Genomic DNA, 27,961 nt, shown 5'->3' on the forward strand with positions numbered 1-27,961 from the left:
GAAGAAATAGTGGGTATGTCGAGTACTGCAGGGACAAGTTAACGATATTAATGAAAGTTTCCAAGTTGAAATTTAAATATGCAAGAGAAAGTGAAACCTTTAGCAGTCACAAAAGTAGGCGAACAAGTTTTTGGTTGGAAACAGAAATTGTTGATGTATGCCAAAATAAAATCTCACAGTTGAGGAAAACTGTTTCTGACACCGACAAAGTTTTGGATAAGGAAGTGACCGATTGCGAACAGAAGTATGACAACAACACTTCGCAAATTCAAGAAAAAATTTGGGCTTGGAAAGAAAATAAGAGTTACACCTGGTGTTGTTGGTAATGTGACACCAGTTAATAAATTATTGGAAGGCGAGCAATGTTTCGATCCCGCCATGAAACATAGTGGTTGGTGTCGGTTAGATTTTATAAAGAATTGCAAGGGATTTTTTCCTGACTTCTTGTGAAATCAGTAAAAAATAAATGTAGTGATCAGTTTCTTAGCAGGTGACGCTAAGCGCTGGGGACTGAACCTGTACACAGAGCAAATGACTTCATATCGTTAGGTAGATAGAGAAACATTTAATGAAATATACGACACAGTTCCTGAACAAAGTATCTTGAACTAAGTTGAAGTATTTTGGAAGAAGTAGTGAAGATTATTATTTGTAAGGTTTTGCAGTTACATTCTTTTCGCTTAGGATTGTTACTGTTTCGAATCTTCCTTCCTTATGTAACGTTTACTGTTGTCTATCTCACAGAAAGTTATTTCAAGCACGCGCCACTGGACAATCAGTGCTTGTATCACATTAGTTTTTTGCTTATTACTTACGCTATTTTCTGTATATTGTGAGTAAAACCAATAAAATGTCCTGTCACGCTACACCAAGAATAACATTACGGGCCGTTACTGAAATTTTATAGCTTCTTTAGTTTGTAGAACAGCCAAATCGGGATGATAAAGAGCATTTCATTCGGTTTATTTCAGAACCTTTTCGTGATTTGAAAAATTATACTTATCTACGGCGTTTTATGTAATTCTTAAGATATATTGAAAAATAAATTTAAGAATTACAGGGTATGGGAGGTGTAGCGAAATACCTCGCCCTTGGGGTATTTGACAAAAGCCTTCTTGCCATTCCCAATGAGTCATGGATCAAGGGAACACTGTCATATGCAGAGAGTAACATATCGTGAACTTACAAAGAAAAGGTAACAAATCCAGAAAAAAAGACGAAAAATTGTTATACAGTAGAATCTTTTTTGAAACATCTGATTTCGTATTTATATTCATTGCAGGATGATTATTACTTATACTCCAATTAGGCCTAAGTTACAACCCAACACATAAAGAAAACCACTAGGTTTCCAACAGTCTGAAAAATTACTTCGAGATTCATTGTCTTCCGTTACAGGATTTTGCTAACTTGTGGTTAATGAATCACTTGGTGGTCACCATAAACTTTGTTAGTGAACCGTGAAGAAACTGTTTTTCTTTTAATTATTTTTTGTACTGAGTATCATCTTTTAATAAATTTTAACATTATCTCTCAATATTAACGCTTTTATGCTAGATAAAATGCTTAGAACAATTTGTTTCATGTACCCACAGTACCATTTGTTCCATGTTCTCTTAACTCTTTTCTTTTGGTTGTGCCATTTTCACATCCTTGACTGGGCTCTAAACTGTACTATTAATTTTACAGAAAATAGCCGAGAAATGTTTAAGTAATTATTTATTTTGTTTTGGTTATCATGAATAAGAAGTCCCCTTACTAGCATTTATTTCACAGTTTTTCCTCATATCTAGCTGCATTATTTTACCTACTCTACTAATAATTGTACTCATACCCAAGCAATATGTCCTAAGCGCACTCCTTTGGCAGTGCCAATCATTCACTTACACAGTTCTTCAGAGTTAGCGATTACTGTTCGCTATTTACTGATCGCCTTTGAACCGAATACACTTTCCTCTGTTACAGAATTAATCCTGTTTTCAAATTACTCACTTTTACAGGTGCAAGCACCCCGGACTTGCCCTGCAGGTCTGCTCAGGCTCGACTGACTACCTTCCATTCCTAAACTAAAGGCATCAAACTGCTTCCTGTTTGTAATGTGGAGCATCCCCATGTCATCCACGCTAGTCCATAGAGCCAAGATGACTAAGGGCAGGTTAGATCTGTCTGGTTGATATCTGTACCCTTAGACGGGGGTGTTAAGCTTGGCGATCCCCATGGCGTTGTTCGAGAAGAATGTGTTAAATGCCAACACGGGATTTCACCTTCTTCCTTCTCTCATCACTTCACAACGCAAACATGACACTACACTATACATTCACCTGGAGTGATAGTTACAATCATTAACTTTACTCATTGACGATGGACTTGTTTCTGTAAGCATAAGAATCGAGTAATAGGAGAAAGAGGGTGGAACAGGCGGTATCTGCAAGTGGTAGTTTATTTAAGAACATCTGGTGAATACCATATGATGATCCGAGTTACGGGTCTAGAGATATTTTAATTTTAATATAGTGCTGAAAAAAGAATTCATCTTAGCGTCCAGAGACCGAAGGTAACCATTGTCGCGAGTTGCAACGAGAGAGAGCCCAGGGACATCAAATTGTCACAGCGGCATATAGAGCACGGCGACGGAATGTTCTCGGGAAGCAATTATAGTATACGAAACGCACAAACTAAACTCCAGACGCAATTTGCAAGGGCAGACACCCCTCAGCAACAAGCACCTGGACGAGTCCAAGGCACGGTCGACCAAGGAAAGAAAAACAGACCAGACGAAAAACACATTTTAGGAGAACAAGAATGAAGGGAGAATTATTTCACATAGTATTCGGGAAGAGTTTCCACTGGCGGAACCGATGTAGAACACTACAATTGTGATAGGAAAATTATTAGCAAAGTGGTTTGACTGACGTCGCAGAGGCCCAGAATGTTATAGGGAGGAGTGACAGACCATGGCCTAGAGAAGAACGCATCGGGGCTTTGCCGAGGTCGGACCTACGTCAGATGACAGATCACCTTAGTTACGTCATATGCTTTGTATATCTTCTTTTGGTGTTGACATACCGTCAAGTGTTGTTTCTAATTGGTGCTTCATAGTCCATTTTTGATTGTGCCAGTGTCTGCAAACTTAGAACGACGCAGATTGATTGACATTATAGGTCATCACTTAACTGAATGTCGGTAAGTTTGGTGACACTGATTACCTACTTGCGTGCTGGCCAAGTGTGCTGGCCCAGTATTGCGACAGTTTTGTCGATGGTGGTCTTCTGGTTACGACTATGAAGTTAGCGTATTTTGTGGCTTGAAGAAATGGCGTGACTCATGGCTCTCAAAACATCTTGGTAGTTCATGTCTAAGTGTTGCCTAGCGAAGTGGTGATTGCGTTGTCATGAGCAGGTAGCTAATCCAATAGGTCTGAGTTTTCTTGTGAAACGGAATAAGTTTCTGTCGCCCAAGCTCCTTGAATCCTAATGACTACTACGTCAACGTTGCATGAATGTTGTGCCACATGTACGTACATCAACGTAAATGGAGGACAAAGGGCTTCAATAATATATTTGATTTTATCTGATTAGTTCCTTTTTTACTTAATTGGTGCAAAGACCATATCTGGAGCAATGTCGTATTCAGACAAAGTTGAATCAGGTTCGCATACAGGATCTCAGCGTAAGAGCAACTGCATCACAGATAAGGGTAGGTAGGTTAAAAGGTCGGGAATGTGTGGCTGGACTTCATGTCATCCAAGGTAGGTCTACGTTGTAACAATCCCCTATTAGATCACTGCTTTCAGTCACAGGCAATAAGTTCTTGGCGGGTTCTTTCTCTAGTTGCAACCTGGTATTTGTATAATGCTTGAATAGGAAATGCAGTCTGAAAATAAAGGAAGTGGGTTACACTACACTTTTTCGACCACTGCTTGAATACTGCTCACCGGTGTGGGATCCGTACCAGATAGGGTTGATAGAAGAGATAGAGAAGATGCAACGGAGAGCAGCGCGCTTCGTTACAGGATCATATAGTAATCGCGAAAGCGTTACGGAGATGACAGATAAATTCCAGTGGAAGACTCTGCAGGAGAGACGCCCAGTACCTCGGTAAGGGCTTTTGTTGAAGTTTCGAGAACATACCTTCAGTGAGGATTCAAGCAGTATATTGCTCTCTCCTACGTATATATTGCGAGGAGACCATGAGGATGGCCGCGCGGGATTAGCCGAGCGGTCTAGGGCGCTGCAGTCATGGACTGTGCGGCTGGTCCCGGCGGAGGTTCGAGTCCTCCCTCGGGCATGGGTGTGTGTGTTTGTCCTTAGAATAATTTCGGTTAAGTAGTGTGTAAGCTTAGGGACTGATGACCTTAGCAGTTAAGTCCCATAAGATTTCACACACATTTCATTTCAACCATGAGGATAGAATCAGAGAGATTAGAGCCCACACAGAGGAGTACCGACAATCGTTCTTCCCACGAACAATACGAGACTGGACTAGAAGGGAGAACCGATTGAGGTACTCAAAGTACCCTCCGCCACACACCGTCAGCTGGCTTGCGGAGTATGGATGTAGATGTAGATGTAGATATGTAACGAGTTAGGATAATGAAAATCAAGCTGCTAAAACAACACTAAGTTCATATTCAAGGGGAAGTAAACCATGTTCTGAACTCTCCATTTCCGCCTCGGTAGCTGCGCGGTCAGCGCGGCGGATTGCTAAGTGAGGGGGTCCAGGTTCGATTCCCGTCGGGGTCTTGATCTTCTCCGTTCGAGGACTGGATGTTGGGTTGCCCTTACGTCCGTATCGTCATAACTGACACTCCACTCTTGGAGAGGGCTGAAGGGGCAGGGGCACGGCCCAAAAGCCAATGGGAAAAATACACCACATATACACATGCGTCACAAATCTCAAATATCTGCAAGAAAAGGGGCCGAAGTGTGAGGAAGAAGAACATCCATTCCGACTAGATGACTGAACCTACCCCATTGGTTTTCCCCGGCAACAATTCCATACGACCTTTAACTTACTTTTTACTTATGGACAAAATCGTTGGGCCTGTATAGACATCTGAAAAGTTTTGTATTAAAGTGAACAGGTGAAAAGTATCAAGTGCACTTGTCTCGTTTTTTCTTATAGCAAAATGCGTCAAGTTTCGTACCTTTCCTTGTCAGAACACGATAAGTTCGAACGTACGTGTCAACTCTTCAATTGTGGTGGATGCACCGGACAGCAATCAGATACATTGCTGTGAATTATTGAAGACATTTCTAATAAACCAATTATTGTGAAACTTCGGATAACATCTTGTAAAGTTGACAGTTAACAACAGTGAAAATTTCAGCTTTATGCACAGAGTAACGTGCGGTATCAGAGAATTTACCTTAAACACAGAATTTATTACTGTATTTGATAAATTACTCATTAAGGTGAGTAATTTCTATCTTAGTAGCTCGGCAAAAGGAAACAGCACCGCCGTACAGTACATCTCCCGTTGATACTCCACATGCGTAGCATCTGTTGTTTAGAATCTGCTTCATAGAGTTCGGCCTTGACAGTCGACGATGTAGGATACAGCAGTTATACTTAAATAAAGAGCCATATGTGGCAAGTAACAAGAGCGGAGAGCTGCTGCGAATATGTCCACTTTAAGGTATACCTTATGTTGCGCAGTAGGAAAATGTGGCCACCGCTGCGTTCATCGTGGGGTTTAGGAGGCACGTTTTTTAAGTGGGTACGATTCCATTGTTTGCCACTTGGGTACGAGATCGGGTTGCTAGGGATAGTTCTCACACCCTGTATGACAGATTGCAGAAAAGAAGATTTTCGCTGTCGAACGAAACTGCACCAACGCTCACGATCCTGTCATCATTTCTCGCAGTGTGAAACGGAACTTCATGTTCGCTACGATCACGTAACTGCAGGAGACAAATCTCGTTAGGCTTCATTTGTTCGAGCCTAGGTGATATTTCTCAGCATGTGTGGCTACATATATCTATAATATGTGTCGAGGCTGACATGCTTAGGACCCAACTTGTAATTTAGCCATTGTTCTAGATATTACTCGTATTCTAACTTAGGAGACTTGTAAGCATACATTAGGTAGATGCATACTCGTCACTGCGTTCAGTGCTCTGTAAACATCGTATGGTGCGCCACTGTTAAGTTAGGTGGGGGCGGCGATGCTGCTGGTATCAGCTGGCGCCACTCCAGCACATGTCCTCACGCCGCATTAATGTGGAGCGCACAGAAAACTTGCGAGGGCACGCCGTGCCGCTGAAACACACGAGAGCGCCACCCGTTGTAGCCACTTCGTGTCTACCCTTTTCTCTTGCACACTTTATTTGATATTGTGGAGGCGACATCGTTGGCTTTGTACTGATGTTCATATAACGCACAGAGGAAAAGGCATGAGATGTAAGTCGGTAGCAAGGATAGACAACGAAGTTTTGTTTTAGTGATTTCTATTTGTTATAATGTCCATAAAGATCAATGTCTTACATAAAAACACGAGTACTGAGAACACACTAATATTATAATTGTTTTTTGTTTTGTTTTTGTGGGGTCTATATACTCAACTTGTTTTTAGAATTAAACCATGACCCTAGTAGGCTGTGTTCCTTTTATTTTCCGTGCAATTCGCCAATTTCACCGGGGATCATTTTCAAGCACAGGTACTGAAAGCTTAAGATACGATCTGGAAAATGATCCACGGTTGAAACTGGCCAACCGCAAGGAAAATAAAAAGAATACAGCCTGCTTGGACCATGTTTTCATTCTCAGAACATTACAATTTCCTTAGTGTTATTTTTTTATTATTTAGGGCAGGCAGGCTATCTTTCGAAAAGTTCGGCAATGAGCGTAATAAAATTTACGACACTAAGAGTAATTGTTTGCAGTAGAGGTCTGTCGCTGTAGGTATTATGTGTGGCAGCCAGTTTCAACTAAATGCCACATGGGCTAGTAAGGGATCTTGTGAAATTTTCCGTTCTGTGGTATAAAGTCAGAGCAGCGACCAGAGGCTAAGAATTAATGTTTGCTGCTTATAGTTGGAAAGAAAAAAACAATAACTTCCCCTCGTTTTAGAACTGTTTGCCGGACCGGAACTCGAACCTGGACAGGACAAGATCCCAGAACATCTCTGGAAGGAAAAAGAAATCCTAAAACGGAAACAGTGTTGTAACTGCTCTTCTCATTAAGTCACAAAAAGTTGTAACACGAACCTACTATTACCTTCACTTCAGTAATGAACACGGTTATCAAGTTATCATAAACTGCCTGCACGGTGGAGGTTCGAGTCCTCCCTCGTGCATGGGTGTGTGTGTTTCTCCTTAGGATAATTTAGGTTAAGTAGTGTGTAAGCATAGGGACTGATGACCTTAGCAGTTTAGTCGCATAAGATTTGACACACATCTGAACATTTTTGCCTGCACGGATATCAAGTTGTCATAAACTGCCTGGAAGAAACATTGAACTTTAATTAGTGAGAGCAATAAGCTGCTTTATTTTACCTGGGCACCTAATTCATACTTCGCTAAATGAAAACCACGGTGACTCAAAGGGGCTTAAATTTCGTTTAGAAAGTTCTTGTTGTTGGTGTTTAACGAACACAACGTGACCAAAAATTGCTTTATTCTGAAAAAAAATTTTGCTAGAACAGTGGTTATGTTTATTTGGATATCTAAAAGATTTAATAAGTGTCATTTCCCTTACAACAAAGTCACTCCCTACCTTATTTTCTATCTTAATTTTAATATTTTTCCTTAACTCTGCAGTCATAACTTCACATCTGATTTTTGTTGTTAAAAATTTCGGAAACGACAACTTCTCCTAATTGAATAGTGTTTTTTTTTACCAGTCGACATGGACACGGATTACAAGAAATCGAGATTTATTGTCTACAAATATTCATTATCCCACATTTAGCTTTCAGATCACTACAGTCACATCACCATATGATGAGATTTACAGAACAGTAGGCGACACGTCTTACCTGGCCGTAGCCTTGTGCTTGTCGTCTGGCTGTTGAAGACAGCAGCCGCTATTTGTTATCTGCGTGGGGTGAAGGGAGGGCGGGAGAAGGGGACTTTGTTCACCCTGGAGATCGTGGGATGGTCTTTCTCCAATCGTTATAAATAGATCTTTAATTGAACTCTACTATACCTGCCTAAGACACGTGTTTTCCAGTTCTTACTGAAAATAAACGTTGCAAAATCTCTGCCATAAACCAGCACATTACAGAGGAATGCTATTAGTAGGGGCAGGAAGTGGCCAACGGGAATGCCTGCACTCTGCTTCTGGAATTTACTGGTTGAAAGACATGGAAGGTAAAAGAATATTGTGGAACAGTGCTGAAGACTGCGAAATCGGAAGTGGGTGAGCAGGGCAGTAGTACAGTTTATAGGCCCTGGAGAGCGCAGGAGAAGTTCCAAGACTGAGAGTTAGGGAGTAGGTGGTCATCAACAATCAGTAAAGTTTCGCAGGGGAAGGGTTTGAAAGACTTCCTGCGTGAATCTAAAATTAACGACCATGGAGGACATAGAAGGAGACTGCGCGTAGTTGGCGCTATGTGGGAACATGTGTTGGCCGAGGAGCATACTGAGATAACCTGCACGTTTGCGATGTACACACAGTCTGGGTGGTGCAGTGATTAATGCAACTGCCTAATAAGCAGGAGATCGTGAGTTTGGGACACGACCCAGCACGCATTTTCATTAGTCGCTGCTGATTCAGCATAAAGTCTCGATGGAGCTAACAATTAGTTCCTCCAACTTCCGTTCCTTTCACCGGCTCCTCCCCTCCACTTCAATTGACATAAAATGTATAACCACTGCGGATTCCACTTGATGCGTTTTTTCTGATATGTCAGACATGTCAGAAGAACAGACACCACGCGTTCTTTCAATTTTGCTGTCTTTATCTAGATTCAGATGGGACCGATTTTGTTCTACATCCGGTCGCAATGCATGTCCGTAGCATTTGTTATTCGTCAACGGCCTTGCCGCAGTGGTAACACAGGTTCCCGTCAGATCACCGAAGTTAAGCGCTGTCGGGCTGGGCTAGCACTGGGATGGGTGACCATCCGATCTGCCGAGCGCTGTTGGCAAGCGGGATGCACTCAGCCCTTGTGAGACAAACTGAGGAGCTACTTGACTGAGAAGTAGCGGCTCCGGTCTCGGAAACTGATATACGGCCGGCAGAGCGGTGTGCTGACCATGTGCCCCTCCAAATCCGCATCCAGTGACGCCTGTGGGCTGAGGATGACATGGCGGCCAGTCGGTACCTTTTGGCCTTCATGGCCTGTGCTTGAGGAGAGAGAGATTTTATAAATAATTCAATGTACAAATGTTCGTAACTTTGGTAATATTTACTTTATAAATAGGTTAATAATTTTAATGAGGTTGTGTTTTTGCTACGATTTCAACACTGACATCAGAGATTTTATAGAACGCCTGGGAGTTGTTTTAGGGTTTCAGTTAATCTTCGAAGCTACAGTTTTAGCACACTCAGAATCTGGTCATTTTTGTTTAGCATCCACAAGAATGCGACAGAACACTTAATCCCAACGCCCACGGGGTTTCACAGTAGCGAGAGCTCAGTGGCCCACTGGTCGGCTATACCACCTCATACCATGGCTCGCTGCAAATGACACAGAACTCTTCTAAGCGTCCGCTTACCTACCTGGCACAGCCACTGCATCACAACTTGCCAGCCTCTCTCTCTCTCTCTCTCTCTCTCTCTCTCTCTCTCTCTCTCTGTGTGTGTGTGTGTGTGTGTGTGTGTGTGTGTGTGTGTGTGTGTGTGTGTCCTCGGTCGCTCTCATGCATTACTGCTGGACCCTGAACACAAAACCATTGCGAATTTCATTGTGTTGCGAAATTTACTTCTAACTATTTGGCTGAATTCCTTTCCTCTGATGATTTTCCTGGTGATGACCTATGGTTAATCTAACGGTTTTGGTGTTTGTGTGCGGACGTTTTCGAGGTTATAGCTGTCTATGGCGTTAATTCATTCGGGGAATGGCTAGGTAGGAGGTAAAAAGCATTAGCGAGCGCTTGGAATCTGACATTGAATTTTTCTGTGTTGACAGTAGCGTACAGTTCCGTCGTAGGAAATCTGGTGTCGGCATGAAGTGCCTGCTTTGGAACCTTATTTTATGTTGTCTGCAACTTCTTGATATGGGGTTTTGCAGCATAGCTCCTCATTTAGGAGCCGTATTCAAGATGGGTAGCATCAGGCTACAATACGTCACACTGACTACTAGACCGCTACTTCGCCTTAGCAGTGTATAAAACACGTGTAGGCTGCGACTTGCCTTCACCCTCATATCTACTATGTGCCTCTGCCACTTCAGGCGTTGGTCACCGTGATGTATTTCACAGCAGATTGCCATTCTACATCATGCCTGTGGAGAAACAACACGGGTTGTGGGCGTCGGCATGGAGGTCTCTTCCCTTTCCTACGGATGAACATAACAGCCTGACTTCTGTCACTGTTCATGCCATTGCTTGGGCTACTCTTATGACTTGGAGAGCACGTTTCGCAAATACCTCATTACTAGTTTCTTTTGCTGTTGCTGGCTAGTTCCGTTGCTCTGTTCTGTTGTACGATGTTGGTCCTATTATGAATCCTTGGTGGAATTCCAGATTGGACATTTTTTGGTGGAGTGGGCGTTGTCTACGTCTGAAGTTTCTCTCTGGAGGTAGATTTTTGTATGTTTCACTTTGGGCCTTGGGGAGCCCTGTATGTACAAACAGTTTTTGTAGTACAGTATGTTCCATAGATTATGTAAGCGATTCTTTTATCGATATGATGCGGAAGGAGTCAATTTACGGGATATGTAGCATTAGCATTATTTGTTACTCATACCCACCCAGCTACACTTCAAAGGAAGTTCTTTTTAAAGGATACCACTTTTTCAACAAAATTTCATCAATGCAGTGGAAGGACAACTCCGGGAGAAATGATTTTAGGCTAAATTTGAAACTTGCTTTGCTATCTGAGAAACATTTTACTTTATTCAGCAAATGATCTCAAATTTCTGTTTAGCATTTTGGACTATTTACTGAGCCACTGACAGCTTTAGTAATAGGCAATAAAAGTCTAAGCCACTGGCTGGTGGAAGGTGGAGGGCATCATGTACCATTACTAGTTATTTCCCTCTTGTTCCTTTCGCTTATAGAGTGTGGGAAAAATGAGTGTCTGTATGCGTCCTTACGAGCCCTAATTTCGCTTATCCTTACTTATCTTTATAGTCCTTAAGCGAAATATACGTTGCTGGTAATATACAAGTTCTGTAGTCAGCTTCAAAAGCCGGTTCTCTGCATCTCAACGTTGTTTCTAGAAAAGAAAGTCGCCTTCTGTTGTGGCCTGGCAAGACAGCCAAGCCACTATGAGGAGGAAGCCGAAAGGCACGCGTTTAAGCTCACGCAGGCTGGCGTGAGGTCTGGAACAGTTAAAGGAATAGAGACTAGGAAAATAGGTACGTAGCTTCTGGAATACTTAACTTTAATCCATAATTGGTGAACATCGGTCTGACGGTACATGCATCACAAGATAAATAGCAAATGGTAATGGCGCCTTGCTAGGTCGTAGCAAATGACGTAGCTGAAGGCTATGCTAACTATTGTCTCGGCAAATGAGAGCGTAATTTGTCAGTGAACCATCGCTAACAAAGTAGGCTGTACAACTGGGGCGAGTGCTAGGAAGTCTCTCTAGACCTGCCGTGTGGCGGCGCTCGGTCTGCAATCACTGACAGTGGCGACATGCGGGTCCGACGTATACTAACGGACCGCGGCCGATTTAAAGGCTACCACCTAGCAAGTGTGGTGTCTGGCGGTGACACCACACCTTCTCTCCAGGGATTCCCATTTGAATTTACGAAGCATCCCCGTAATACTTGCACGTTGATTGAATCTATCGGTAACAAAACACTCGAGCCGTATTAGAGAGTAGGTCGCAATGCTTATCTATACGCGATCTCCTTGCAGATGACCCACACTTCCCTAAAACTCCCCAATAAACCGAAGACGACCATTCGCATTCCCTAATACAGTGTTTGCATTCTCGTTCCATTTCATATCGCATTGAAACGTTACGCCTACGTGTCTGATTCATGTGACTGCGTCCTGCAGCACATTAGTAATACTGTATTCGATATTTTTCTGTATTGATCGGCAATAGTTTACATTTTGAGCTGGCTCTCATTCATCACACAAACTAGAGATTTTGTCTAGGCCATCTTACAGCTCCTACAGTCACTCAATGACGGCACCTTCTCGTACACCTCAGCTTCTCAGCAAACAGCTACAGACTCCTGCTCACCCTATCCTCCGTCCATCAAGTCATTTATATGTAGAGAGAATAACAGAAGTTCTATCACTCGACCCATGGGCGCTCCTGACGAAACCCTTGACGGTATGCTAGATTCTGTTAGTTACGAAGTCTTCGAGCCACTGACGTATCTGGGAACTTATTCCATGTTTTCGTACCTTTTAACAGTCTGCTGATGGGTTCCGTGTCGAATGCTTTCCGGAAATCTAGGAATACGCAATCAGCCTTTTGACGTTCATCCATAGTTCGCGGGATATCATGTGAGAAAAGGACAAGCTCAGTTTTGCACTACCGGTGTTTTCTAAAGGCCTACTGATTTATGGACAAAAGCCTTTCCGTTTCAAGGAAATTTATTATATTCAGCCTGACAATATATTTCCTGCAGAGGAAACATATGTTAAGGACATTTGTCTGTAATTGTGCTGGTCCGTTCTTTTACCCTTCGCATACACAGGAGTCTCCTGCGCTTTTTACCAGTCACTTGAGACTTTGCTGTGGGTGAGACGTTCGCGATAAATGCAAACTCAGTAAATGGTCAGTCGTATAGAGTACTCTCTTTGTAAAACCGAACTTTGCTTTCTACTCTTTCAGACGCTTGCTTATTACTACGTCCTCCATACGGGAATCTGTGCGATGATCAAAAGACGGGATATCTTAACGATCCTCCTTTGTGAACGTTTTCTTAAAAAGAAATTTAAAGCTTCAGATTTCCTTTTGCTGTCTTCTATTGCCACATCCGAATGGTCAACGAGTGACTGGATATAGCGCTTCGACCCCCTTAGCGAGTTTGCGAAGGAACTTTCTCGGGCCCTCGGCAAGACTATTTTCTACGGTATGACGGTGGTAGTTGTATGCTTCGCGCGTCCATCTTTTCACAGACTCGCGGATCTCTACTAACTTTAGCCTAGCGTTACTTGCGCGTCCTCTTTTGAATCGAGGGTGCAATAGTCTTTGCTTCCTCAGCATCTTCCGAGTTTTTTTAATAAACCACGATGGGTCTTTTCATCCTTAATCCACCTACTCGCCACCTAATTCCCCGAGCGCGATGTGCAATCCGTTCAAACTTTGCCCAGTCTGGCTCTACGTATATCATTCTGGACCTAAATAATGTCCATTCAGTGTCTACGAAAAACTTTTTATCTGCTCTTTTTACCAAAACTATTCTCCTAGCCTTCTTGATCTATTTATTAATTTTAATAATCACTATCGCTTTAATGGCATTACGATCACTAAATCCCTGTCTATATACCGACACCGTCGACAAGGGCAGGCCTCTTCGTAGCCACATGGTCTGAAATATTTTCATTGCTTGTAGGTTGTCCAGCTATATGTTCAAGACAGTTTTCGAAAAATATGTTCAGGATTAGTGCACCAGACTGCCTGTCCTTACTCCCTGTAATGAATCAAAAATGTCCCAGAAACTCGACAGCTTAGATATACAACATTTTTAACCATACATGAAATATATTTAACTTCTGCTTGAATAATATCGTCTCCTTTAGGTTAGGATTCACTCATCAGTATACCAACATAAAACGGATTAGTTTGAAATACAGTATTCTTAGCATCACACCTTTTCTTCAATACTTGTTCAATCTGTTACTGAATAAATTGCATATATATCTGGTGCCTGTTCTTTCAGACATGTCCGAAATAACACACACCATTTTCCTCCTGCAGCCACTATGAATCAAGACATGAAGGAATTAAAGACATGAGCTGACAGTGGGTATTGATTTATATCAATGGGGCAAGTTGAAAAATTAAACCGGCTAGGATTCGAACCCTGGCCACTATGACGTACCGACACAGTGGTCATCACAATCGCACGGACTACACTACCACGCCTTCCGTCAGACCCAGATTCTCAACTGATACCACACACTACTGACGTAGTGTCACTGCTCATTAGCCTCATTAATCGTGGCATTTCACCGATTCCCGGAAGAGTTCGAACTTCGTGTGTATCTGCACTGATGGGAATATTGGCCGTCATCACCTCTATTATACACTGACGGAAAAAAAATCGCACCACCATGAAGGAGTTGTTCGACGTAAACGAAAGTTGGCAGACGTCTTCCTACATCAAAAAGATGATATCTGTTCATACTTCGCACCATTTGCATAAGAGTGGTGACACTAGAAACACAATGAGGAGGCAAATCAGGTTTGCATTAAATACACTGTGTAACTGTCATGTAAATTAGTTGCCTTTAAGATTCTACATCTACATCTACATCCATACTCCGCAAGCCACCTGACGGTGTGTGGCGGAGGGTACCTTGAGTACCTCTATCGGTTCTCCCTTCTATTCCATTCTCGTATTGTTCGTGGAAAGAAGGATTGTCGGTATGCCTCTGTATGGGCTCTAATCTCTCTGATTTTATCCTCATGGTCTCTTCGCGAGATATACGTAGGAGGGAGTAATATACTGCTTGACTCTTCGGTGAAGGTATGTTCTCGAAACTTTGACAAAAGCCCGTACCGAGCTACTGAGCGTCTCTCCTGCAGAGTCTTCCACTGGAGTTTATCTATCATCTTCGTAACGCTTTCGCGATTACTAAATGATCCTGTAACGAAGCGCGCTGCTCTCCGTTGGATCTTCTCTATATCTTCTATCAACCCTACCTGGTACGGATCCCACACTGCTGAGCAGTATTCAAGCAGTGGGCGAACAAGCGTACTGTAACCTACTTCCTTTGTTTTTGGATTGCATTTCCTTAGGATTCTTCCAATGAATCTCAGTCTGGCATCTGCTTTACCGACGATCAACATTATATGATCATTCCATTTTAAATCACTCCTAATGCGTACTCCCAGATAATTTATGGTATTAACTGCTTCCAGTTGCTGACCTGCTATTTTGTAGCTAAATGATAAAGGATCTATCTTTCTGTGTATTCGCAGCACATTACACTTGTCTACATTGAGATTCAATTGCTCTAATCTCTCTGATTTTATCCTCATGGTCTCTTCGCGAGATATACGTAGGAGGGAGCGATATATTGCTTGACTCTTCGGTGAAGGTATGTTCTCGAAACTTTGACAAAAGCCCGTACCGAGCTACTGAGCGTCTCTCCTGCAGAGATTGGACGTATTGAGCTCATGTTAGTCAAGAATGCCTTTAAGGCACGCTCTCGGCATGTCGGTGCTTTCCTTCAATGACTGAAACTGTCACCGTGGAAATGGCTGGTAAAATACATCCAACAATTAACTTGATATCACCGAGATCTGTTTTAATTGTCCAGACAACTTCACAGTCACATTCGGCTTCAATAGAGACAATTTTTTTGTCGACTACAGTGAACACTCCTTCTCCTATGGCGTCTAAACTATTTTTCTACTATACCTTCCATGACTCGCTTAATATATCAGAGCTTTCTACGTCAGGTTTCAGCCAACTCCCTTTCCCGAGAATAAATTAAGTGCGACATATTTTATGGAGGCCAATACATTCAGGAAAGCTGTTGCGAATACTTTGACATTTGACTGACCAAATTTTAAGATTCTAAATGCCTTTAATACGAACGCAGTCAGATTTCGCTGTCTACGTGTCGACTGACGAGTATTTATTAGAGTACCTGAAACTACCACCTAACCTACGAAACCTCGATGTGCAAGCATGGCGGATTAAAAAATTTTGCGCCCCTGGGCACACCACAGTATATGCCCCAGCCACAAGAAAACAGGTTTTAAGTAATAACTTTTTACCCGATCGCTCCACAATTGCCGTTTTGGGTGGGAGCGCTGTGAGCTGTTTCGTAGTACTCTGCTATTTGTTGTTCTGAAGGACCCGTCAGCGCTCTAGTCGCGCTCAGTCAAAATGTCATATGGTTGCTGAACTATACTTGGTGTACGGCAGCGGATAAAACGAACTGAAAACTACATTGTGTTAACACATTCTTGTGTCGAAAGACAACAGAAACGAACACAAGGAAAATAACTTTTCTTTTACTTCCGTAAAAATTCAGGAGAGCATGTAAGAGACAACGGATTTTTGTAATAAATTCACTTTTAATATGTTCTTTTAATCGAAACCGTTGAAAGTGAAAATAAAAAAGTTGTGATACGATCTAAAAATTGAAGCGAACGTGTCATACATTAGAAATTAATACGTACTTTTACAGAGATGCGTTCAAAATTAAAATTAAACTGTCGTTTAACGATATAATAACTTGAATGTGTAGCAGATAAAAAAAAACACGTTCGGTATTAACACGTGAATCTATAGGAAAGCTTAAGAAATGAAAAAGAAATATAGATTTCTGTGCACCAAGTAGTAACTAAATACAGGGGTCTGTGTAGCTAGATGCTGCATAATAAGTGTACACAATACCTTTAATCCATGTAAGGGCTGAACAGTTTTGTACTGCAGCTACTGCTCCCACCATATCTCTTTCTAACGGTATTAGCAAAGCTTTTACGTATTTATCGACAAAACTGAACTATGTTATTTATTAACCCTCTTTCATCTGAGCTTACTCTCCGATAACGTATATTTCCGCGATAGCCATACATCTCAGCAGACACTAAGAATAAGCATCGGTTGTAATATAGGACAATAACGGTATGACTTGACTGTACAACGCCGAGCGGCCTGAGTCGTTCGGATGTTGTTTAGTATTGTCAGGCGTCTTCGGCCACGTCTGAACGTAAACGAGGTTCAGTTCCGCGTTCTGCCGTTGGCAATTGTAAAGTAAACAAGTTTTGTAACTTCCTGGCAGATTAAAACTATGTGCCGCACCGAGACTCGAACGCGGGACTTTTGCCTTTCGCGGGCAAGTAATCTACCATCCGAGCTACCGAAGTGCGACTCACGACGCGTCCTCACAGCCCACGAGGCGTCCTCGTTCGGCTAATCCCGGGCGTCAACTGATCATCATCTTACAAACAAATTGCAGCTGTTACACCTCGGCTTAGGAGCATCCATGTGCAAGCCCCAAACTAAAGTTTTTCTCCAAAATTCAGTCCACAAAATAATAAAAATAATCAGGTAATGCTAATCTAAGTAGGAAGTTCTTTTGTGACTTGGGAGGGTGTGTTCGACACTAAGGAGGACTCATCGCTGTTGAGTTAAAGATCAAACATAAGACCCTAGTAATGGATGGCTTTCTATTTCTATCGCGCAGCCTCAGTAGCAAGACGATTTAGCGTCCCCCCCACCCCTACCCCTGCCGTGCCACCCTCTGCCGTGCCCAAGGTCTTTATGAAGGACTCTAGAATTGTCTGTAGATTGCCGTATCGTCATGCGACAAGACATCAAGCGTAACTTTTGTAGTTGTAAGAAACAGATGCAGCAGCAATGTATACTGACCTGTAAAGAATCTGTTGTCTTCAAAATCCCACTATACTGAAATGCAGAAAATTCGTTTCACTCAATGTACTGCTTTACTTCTGAGTACGAGCTGCAATGTGTGTGAGTTACTGAACATGAGGATGTTTTCTCAGAATACGTCATTCAATAATCTGTGACTGGGTATTTTTCCTTCCCGTTAATAGCGCTAAATTGTCTTGTACAAGGGTTGGAACTTTAATAGTGGCGACTATTTATTTACAGCTCATACAAAATAGATAAGTGTTTCAAAGTTTTACTGACCTTCAGAGTAGTCACCAGAATTGTGTACAACTCGTTGCTAGCGATGTGGAAGTCGTGGGATACTCTTCGCAGTGCCAGTTGTGTTGACAGTTCGAGCGGCGCGGTCTATTGCCCGACAAATTTGTAGCAGTTCTGAAGCAAATGCCGTGAAGTGTTTCCTTCAGTTTGGAAATGGAGCTGAGCTCACAAAGGCTTAAGTCAGAGGAGTGCAGTAGGTAGTATAGCACTTAGCAGCTCCATCAGTCAAACAAATCAGTAACTGCTTGCACTGTACGTGCTTGAGCATTGTCTTGCAAAATGATGTTCAGGTCCTACAGAAAGTGTCGTCACTTCTGTCTCTATGTTGTTCATTTCTGGAACACAACCTACGACCAGATTTAGTTGCGACATTATAAAGGCACAACGGTGTTGTTAAGATGTTGATTATAAAAATGGTTGATAAAAAGCAGTGTTCAGTTATTTGAAAATTAAATAATAAGAATATTCTTAAGGTATTTAACTCTAAATGCAACTACATTTCTGGCTATCCGTTGTTTGCATCCGTCGCAGTCAGTTCATCTAGTATATACTCCTAAGCTGCTTACAGCATTAGGCTAGTGATGGACGGGCTACTACAAATTACTCTAGCCGAAACGAAATTATTTTGTGTTATTCTCACTTTTATTTAAAGAAAGCCGGCCGGAGTGACCGTGCGGTTCTAGGCGCTACATTCTGGAACCGCGAGACCGCTACGGTCGCAGGTTCGAATCTTGCCTCGGGCATGGATGTGTGTGACGTCCTTAGGTTAGTTAAGTTTAAGTAGTTCTAAGTTCTAGGGGACTGATGACCTCAGAAGTTGAGTCCCATAGTGCTCAGAGGCATTTAAACCATTTACAGAAAAACATTGATTTTTGAATGCACAAAAAGTGATTTCACCAAGTGGGGACAAGGAGCAATAGGGGTTATTTGGAGAGGTGACCGGAAATTCGCTCCAATGGAGGTACACACACTTGAAGATGGAGATCTTTCATTGTGTGGGTTTCAGTTATTGAAAGGGAGTTGGAAATCTACACGTAGTAGGCAAAATACTCTTCGTACCCCCAAATGCACGTTTTCTACAGGATGATGGGATCACCCACCTGGTATGGTGGAAGAATGACTGGTCCCACAAGGCGGTCGCTATTAATCCCTGCCCACATTTTGAATATGTTTCGGTGCTGATGGTTCTTTGCCGCCATAACAAGGAGATTCTGCCCAGTCAACAGGCGGCTGTTGTGAAGATAAACGTATCCACATCTATGAATAGGATGGAAGACAGGAATTAACGGTGGTGCGCGGCGAACCAGCAACAAAGCCATCGTCGCAGAGGCAATTCCATAAGCATTAAAACATGCATGGATTGTAAATCATACGCATAGTGGCAGATGTCGTTGAGAATTTTACACAATATTGGGCGTACATCTCTTGGAGCACATTTCCGGCCATATGTTCGTATGACATTATCCTCTAAGAGTCGTTTTTGGCAGTTTGTTTCCATGTAGCAAAATTACCCTGTATATCGATAGTGCAGGAAGTGACCCCAAACTGTCTCAATTTGCCTCCTATTAACAACGTTCAGACCCATTGCGGTTAGTAAAGAAAGTCCGCAGGCCAGGTAGAAAGCCCACTAAATTGTATCACTAACGTAATATTACACTTACACTGCTTGACAAGTGCTAAGGAACAGAGATATTGTGGGACAGAAATAAAGACACGCAATGATGGACGAGATGAAGCACAGCACAAGCGTTACAGAGGAGTAATAGTAAATTTATAAGAAAAAGCGATACAGGTTTCACAATATGGGGAATCAGGATAGCAGACGTGAAATACTCTTATGTTCGACACTGGTCAGACTCCCAATATTAAGGTCGATATTGGATTCTCAATAAGAAATATTCCCTCCTCGGGTACTAATTCACATTTTGCATCTTTTATTCATGCTGGTTACCAGACTGTTGAGGAGTCCTTGTAGAATATTGTCCCATTCCTCTCTCAAGGTGGCTTTTAGTTCTCGCACGGATCACGGAGAAGGTGTTCAGTGAGAAACAGATATGCCAAGAGCAGCACAGACATGGTCTATAGGGTAAAGCAGGCAAGTCCATACGATCAGTATGTCCACTTATCAGTGTGTTTCACATCTCAGCGGTCCTACGCGGACAGACATTGTCGTCCATAAACAGAAAGTCGGGACCTACCGTTTTCCCGAGATGATCCAGAATAATCTCACTGCAACACCATTGTACCTCGCAAAAAGGTATGCATCATTTTGCATAACACCTGCCCACACAGCTTAAGCCATACCGATGACGTTCATGAACATTCTGTGGTGTGTCGCATGTCCCCCCTCCCCTCCCTTTCTCTTTCTCCACTCTAACTGGTGGCGAGAATCCTTGTCACAGTGCAGCGGATTCGTCGGAGGACATCACTGTGGACCACTGGTGCCGAATCCAACCGACATGCTCCCTGAGTCAACGAATTCTTTCCCAACGATGGCGTGACTGAAGTGAGATGTATTTAACCGGCTTCCGGCCACATAAATCGGCCTGATGTCATCACCACGAAATGGTTCTGGCAGAGACACGTGTATTGGTAGAGGGTGTAAGATCTGTAGCCATATACCTAGGCGTTAAATGTCCTGAGATGTGGTTCCTTTTCGCCACTAAGACTACGTATCGATCCTCGTTCGATGTGGTGGACCATCTACGAACATCGGCACGCGTTCGCAGAGCATTTCTACCTTCACGGGACTTTTTTCATTGTGAAATGACCCTTTGGGACATACACATTACTGCGGCTACAGTAGTGATAGTGTGACCGGCATCGAGCCGTCTAGCTGCTCGTACACGATCGTAAGCAATCGAATGACTGGTTGCCATATCACAAGGATCGTCGCCCTAGTAGGCTCCACAACAACCTTCGTCAAACGCCTTACTGCATGAACATACAGAGCACTCGTGGAGAGGCTTCGCTGCAGTTAACACCTCCAGCCCTCTGCATGTCCTTCTACTGTGGTTACTCGGTTGTTCTGTAGCAAATGTTGGTTGTTCTGTAGCAACTGGCTGTTGGTGCTCAGTAGGTGTCAGTTGTTCCTTAGCAATTATCAAGTAGTGTATAATTCCAGAGTACTGAGCCTTGAAATAAATCCAAGTACTTTAAAACATGAATATCACAAACGTTGCTAAGTAATAAAAAGCTACACAGTTCTGTGCAGCATTTGCTACTGAAAAGTGGTACAAATTGTTGTAAATGAATTTGAGAATTTGATTCGGTTCGAAAACTCACACAATGTTTTCAGAGATTGAACTGCGATTCAACTGCCGAAAATTTACGAGTGCTGTGAACACACACACGAAAACCTGTACCTCGAAACCCGAGGTCAAATAACCGCCAGAACTGATACGGATGCTCCCACGTACGTGGTTTCCAACTCTCTGCTCCCATTCTAGTTTCTGGCAGGCCTTGCATAGCTGTGAATTGGACTTTCTCCAGTGATCTGTCGTTAGGGTCAAACTATCCAGTACAATTTTGAAAAGTCTGCACTCTTATAGCTAGAATAAACAAGTTACATATGCAGATTCACGCTTTTGAGTTGCTGCAGACGAGCTGTTGCAGGTGTCTGTACAGTAAATAGTTCGCTCATAATTGAAAAACAGTAACCTACATGGTCGCTAATCTTTATTAAATAATTAACGCTGTATAAAATTCATAAGTGACAACATCAGTGTCATATGATACTTAGGTGAAGTTCTTTCCGATGGTGCAACCATTGTTATCGTAGATTTAATACAGTTTTACTTACTGCCGATTTTGATAGTGAAAACATTAATGGAAGGACTTAGTGCAAAAAATGGCTCGCTTATACTTTGAACTAGTCCTGTTTTATACTGAATCTGTACATGTATTGTAACAATTATAAGCCTCTATGGCGTTCTTGTGATGAATACCTGTTTAGAAATTAGAGAAGGCTACGCTCATCGTTTGTATGTAGCCAATCGATTCCACTGTTGTCACTCATCAACTACAGTAATGAGCTTACTAATATACGAGTATTCGTTGCTAGTAAGTTACGCAAAGGATCAGTCTCTTATGGACTTCTCAAATCCATTTCCATTTCGAAAAACTCCGTCATTTGTCTCTGACCTGATGTACATAAACCTCAAAACCTGAAAAAAAACTGAGGTTCAACTTAATATTTTCTACTGTAAATAAGTGTTCACATTCAGGGTGGTAGATGTATGCGAGCGTGTGCATTACCAGTCATGTGAAGGTCACGACCATGTCAACACAACACAGTTTCAGAAAACATCCATTCTAGTCTTGATCATAAATGTCAAGCTATGTGTACGTAACTGCATCAAATGCTTAGAATTCGTGTTCTGAAGTGAGAAGTACTACATTGCCATCTTACGCTGTCTTTAGAGTTATATACTCAAGATTAAGTGGGACACAAAGGAAGGACCAAAACAAAGTTACTTTCTCTCAAGGAAGGATAGCTTTTACTGTCTATAGACTGCTTTTCAGTGCTGTAGAACCGCTAATATTTGAAAGTTCATACACAAGACGGACAGAAACACTATGAAAATACTACAAGGGCGTTGCAAGGTGGGTTGTGCTGACAAATAATTGCTATCAATAAACAACGGCCTGATTGGCTAAGTTCAGCGCTAATTATCCCGGAAACGGCGCGACGTATTGAATTTTTTGTTAACATTTATTTGTCAGGAGAACCTACCCTGTAACACCCTTACAAGATTTTGACTCCTTCTGACCACCCTGTATAACTGAGATGGTTTTCGGTGTGCCCGAAAGATTTCACATTTTCTGTAGAAACTTACAGCAACGTTACAAGTGTGTCTGATGCTAAATAGAGATGACTAATAACGAAACTAAAAAAAGTGTTCGTTGAAGATGGAAAGATAAAAACGTCAACGTGAAAATATGTGGCTGGATCAGAATCCAAAATAGGTATTGTGTATGTCTCTTGCGATTACACTATGAAGTGCCCTTTCAGCGCAAACACAAATTATCAATGGACATTCCTTCCCACATATAAGCGTTATAGTAAGAAGTTCACCAATGAAGGAGTGCACAACCGGAAAGGTACAGACTCGGAGGTCCAAGAATGATTTATCTAACTACAGAAAACTTTTAGACGGATATATTAGACATATTGATGCAGGTACTACGATGATTGATGGTTCTCACGAAAATATTTCATTTAGTTTTTCATGTATATGTAAAGAAATAAAATTTTCGTTGCAGTCATCGCTATCGGTCATGTATGAAAATTTACGTATATGTTTTAAGTTAATGCATGACTCGTCAAAGGTATAATGTGTCTACGCCAATTTCTGTTACATTGAGAGAGCTCTCGAAATGAAATTGATGCGAAGGAAAGGAAGATATTAGCTGGCAGTGGGCGTTGAAATACATGGGGAAAGTTGAAAATTTGTGCCAGACCGGGACTCGAAACCCGATTTTTCGTTTCTTAAGAACGGTCACCTTGACCGCCTCGACCATTTAGGCACTGTTCTTGACTGACTCAAATTTCCAACTCATTCACACACAACTGACGCCGTTCCCCTGCCCATTAACCTCATTACTGGCAGCAATTCGCTGATTTCCATAAGATTTAAAGCGTGTTGTGCATCTGCACAGAAAGGATCATTGGGCCTTCCGATCTTAGTTACATGTATGCGGACATGTCAAAAATTTCAACTCTCCTGCTCTGGCTACAGAACGCTTTAGGTACAAGAAAACGTCCTGTGATATGAAGCCATCAGGGACGACTAATTGAGACATTTCGTACAGATCGATTACGTATCTGAAGCTGCTTCGTTATGGTCTCATTTCGAGTACGTTATATGTGTCACGATCTACTGAACTCAACAGCAAAGGAATAACTAAATACAAAGAGTAGTCAAGGCCGTCGAGTTGCCAGTAGTGGAGTGCTCGTAGTTTCTAAAGGAATAGGTGAACAGCCTAGGTATATCTCCGACGGTACGCAGTCTCAGCAATAAATATTCACGGAACGACGGAAGCAACAAGTAAGTAGTTGTAAACACGATCTGTTACGCAGCAGAAAGAAACATTTTAGCACTAAACGCGAACGACTTCCAATAAATCTACAGATCCAGGCACATAAGTTCTGCTCCGAGAGAAAGGGATATCCTCCGTAATGCGGCGTGCGCCTCACGATTGTGACTGAGAACAGCCAAAGCTGTGCTTACCTCTGGCAAGAGACTGCTTCCAGCTGCATAGTCGCCTCTCTCTGCCTCACAGCTGCTTTCATATTCAGTGGTTTGATGATACGGACAGTTTATGAGGCCGCGTGGGATCACAGTCATAGACTGTGCGGCTGTTGCCGGCGGAAGTTTGAGTCCAACCTCGGGCATGGGTGTGTGTGTTTGTCCTTAGGATAATTTAGGTTAAGCAGCGTGTAAGCTTCGGGACTGATAACCTTAGCAATTAAGTCCCATAAGATTTGACATACATTTGAACATTTTTGAACAGTTTATGACAATTGTTTCACAGACACATACGTTACAAACGCAGTACAGGTAGAGTAAGGGGATCTTCTATATCCAATTGTAGGCGAATTAAGAGTTAAGACTCATTGCGTCACTTTCTTACATGAACTTCACGGGCTCAGAATTTGGCCGACATTAGACGGAGCGGATATTGACAGTACAAAATGAAAATCCTTTTGGTGTATCATCGAATGTCTTTGAGACACGATTTTCTTTATCTCCAGATGTATCTTTTGCCATATTTATTTCCTTCAATAATCAGCAATAATAATAGTTTTGTGGTTGAAGATCTTTCCTTAGACAGGTTTTCTTTCTAAGGGGGATAAGGAAATGTGGTTCTGCGTCAGCAAGCACAATTTACAAATGGACAGTGTTTGTTAGAAAACTCCACTCCGACGTCCCGTAGAAGCACGACAACGCGATATGTACAAAAAATGACATATTGCAATGCAATAACTGAAGCTGTGCTGCAAATACCAAACAGGCTTGCGAACACCTTTATGTAATAATAAGATAATAAATGAAATCCACTGCAGATGGAGACACATTTCCGAACCGTGAGTGTGTAGTTAAACAAGACAGAACCAGATTTACTTATTACATATTAGTCGTAATAGCTGAAGTCCTTGATCGTAAATGCAACTTTCCACCCCCCCCCCCCCCCATTCTACTACATAACAGCATCACGGAAACGATATGAAAGTACAACGCCGATGCGCTGTAGATAGTGTGTCTGAAGTACAAAGTCGGAACAAATAAGTAAGTACGCACTGTTGGCGCGTTAAGGAGTGCGCAACTTGTGCGCAGCGCTGTGGTTAGGAGTGCTTCGTTCCTGCGGTGCTCCGCAGCAACACAGTCCAATAACATCGACCACAACATTCTTTTGCTTACGAAACGCGACTAACACGAAGAACATCTCTAAATTAAATACGTTATCACCTACAGATTATTAAATAGTGAACTTTGAAGGGAAAAATATTTCTCATGTGAGTAGTTGCCGCATAAGAAATAAGATAATTTCTTATTGTTTCAAATAACAATTTATCAAGACGAAAGAACGCTGACAAAGATTTGAAACTGGCAACATTCGTTCCACGTCTTCGTTAAACAATGGTTATTTTCATGTAGCCACTATGTAGTTAATTTAATCCCCGATCTACGTTCACCCTGCGCTTCTGGACTGCCTGTGATGACAGTCATATAAATGAAACATTTTAACTGTAGAAATTACAGAGTGTTGCGCATTCGATAAGACTACATACATTCTATAGCACTAATGAGCTAGCACAACTCGAGCTTGCAGGGGAATTTCGCACTGTCTGCTGTTGTAGAACTGTTTATATCTCTGATACAAGTGTGTAGTGTACATCTATCATTTCGATTTATCAAAATTTAAGAAAGTGTTTTAAATTCATTAGAATACTCTACTTAAGCAAAATAAATGATTGACGCAAATATCCTTTACTTATTAAAGGAATGCGCTGGACAATGACTTTTTTATGTGGTTTTTTTCCGATTGAAAGAATAAGACAAATCTAATGGGCTGCCTCACAGCTTCCATCTTTCCGTTTTTCAGTTGGGTGGTTGGTTGTTTTATCTCTTTGTTGTAATTCATTCCCTGGCCCCATATGGACATAGGTAAAAAAGCTGCATATAAAAATAAAAACGCAGTTCGGTATGTATGTAGGTCATAAAATACACTGACGTAATATGCACAAGACAAAGGTTGGTTACGGTATTAAAATCACACCAGAACAACAGAACTTCAGAATAACTGCATGAGATGGAGCGCTCACGATAAAGAGTAGAAAGTGCTAAGAGGGACCTGCTGAGGAGGGGAGGCCTTAAAAGAGGGAAGCAATGTGAGAGGAGGGGACAACAGGGGAGGTTGGACTGGAGAGGGTGGGATGAAAAATTGAGGTGGATGGTGTACCAAGGGGCAAGAGACAGGTGATATGGGAGAGGGAATGCAAGCCAGGAGGGAGTACAGAAACGCAAAAAGGGTCCACTGGAAAGATAGGGGGCATAGGTGGGAGGAAAAAACTGCTCAGGGGAAGGGAGCCCTGAATGGGGGAAATATATCTAATTAGTGTTGGTAGGAGGGGTAGTTATCATGGTGAAGCTCATCATCTGGGAGGGGTAGGCGCTGGAAAGTACGTTGGTAAAGGAGGTGGAAGGTGTGGAGATAGAGGGTGGGACACAACAGTAAATGCACAGCAATGGGCAGGGGTTAAAAAAGGTTGGAGACATCAGAGGGTGAGGAGGATTGAGTTTGTGGATGATGTATAGGGTGTGGATGTTGTTGAGGAGAAGTAGAAGATGTGCGAGGACGAGGTCATATAAGATCTGTGTGGGGGACGGGAGGTGGATATGGAAAGTGAGGTGGAGTGCATGGCATTTGAGGAGTTGGAGGGCCTTATAGAAACTGGGTGGAGCAGAAATCTAGGTGATGCTGGCATGGCAAAGGATGGGACAGATCAAGGATTTGTAGGTGTGAAGGATGCTGGAAGGATGCTGGCACCATGTCCAGCCAGACGGTACTTTCAGGAGGCGAAGTCTATTGTGGACTTTGTGTTGGATTGTAAGAGGATGAGGAGTCCAGGTGAGATGACGGCGAAGGCGAAGGCCAAGGTATTTCAGGGTAGGAGGGAGTTGGATAGGACAACCATAAATGGTAAGTTGAAAATCGTGGAGCCAGAAGGAGGGGTGGATGGTACATCCTACGACGATTGCCTGGGTCCTGGAAGGGGTGATGTGAAGGAATCACTGGCTGCACCATCTGGTGAACTAGTAGAGGTGAGTTTTAAAGGTACATTGGGACCACTGAAGGCTAGGATAGAGGGCCAGAAAGGCAGTGTCATCAGCAAATTTGGGGGGTGAACAGGCAGGGAGGTTTGGGTATATCTGCAGTATTGAGGTGACAGAAGAGTTGGGAAAGGACTGAGCCTTGGGGCTTGCCTGCAATGGGATAAAATGTATGTGAGTTAGTATTACGGATAGCGATATAGGAAGGGCGATGGGAGAGGAAGGAAGCAACGAGATGGACGAAAATGATAGGAAGGGCGTAGATTTGGAGTTTAAAGAGGAGCCCAGGATGCTATACACGGCATAGACATTCTGGAGCTCGAGGGAAACAAAGATAACAGAACGATGAAAATTAACCTGGAGGGAAAGAAGATTGGTAAAGTTATGAATCTGGTCATTGGTGGAGAAAGAGGGCCAGAAGCTACACTAGGTAAGAGAAAGGAGGTGATGCTGGTTGAGGTGGTGATGGATATGTCAGGAGACAATGGACATGAAGACCTTACAGAACATGGAGGTAAGGCAGATGGGACGATACCAACAGGTGTCAGAATGGGGTGGGTTGGGTTTAAGGAACAGCAGGTTGTGGGAAGTCTTCCACAGGTCGGGATAAAAGCCAGTGGAGAGGATGGTATTAATACAAAGTAGCAAGGACAGCTAGGAAGGTGGGAGGAAATTCCTTAAGGTGGTGGTA

At 42.5% G+C, this 27,961-nt stretch overlaps 1 pseudogene; it reads left to right on the top strand.

The window, feature by feature from the left end:
• Positions 1–8,973: 8,973 nt before the first annotated feature.
• Positions 8,974–9,091, top strand: LOC124558762 (annotated as a pseudogene).
• Positions 9,092–27,961: the final 18,870 nt, after the last annotated feature.

The sequence above is a fragment of the Schistocerca americana genome, chromosome 1, assembly GCF_021461395.2.
Source record: "Schistocerca americana isolate TAMUIC-IGC-003095 chromosome 1, iqSchAmer2.1, whole genome shotgun sequence".
Taxonomy (NCBI): Eukaryota; Metazoa; Arthropoda; class Insecta; order Orthoptera; family Acrididae; genus Schistocerca; species Schistocerca americana.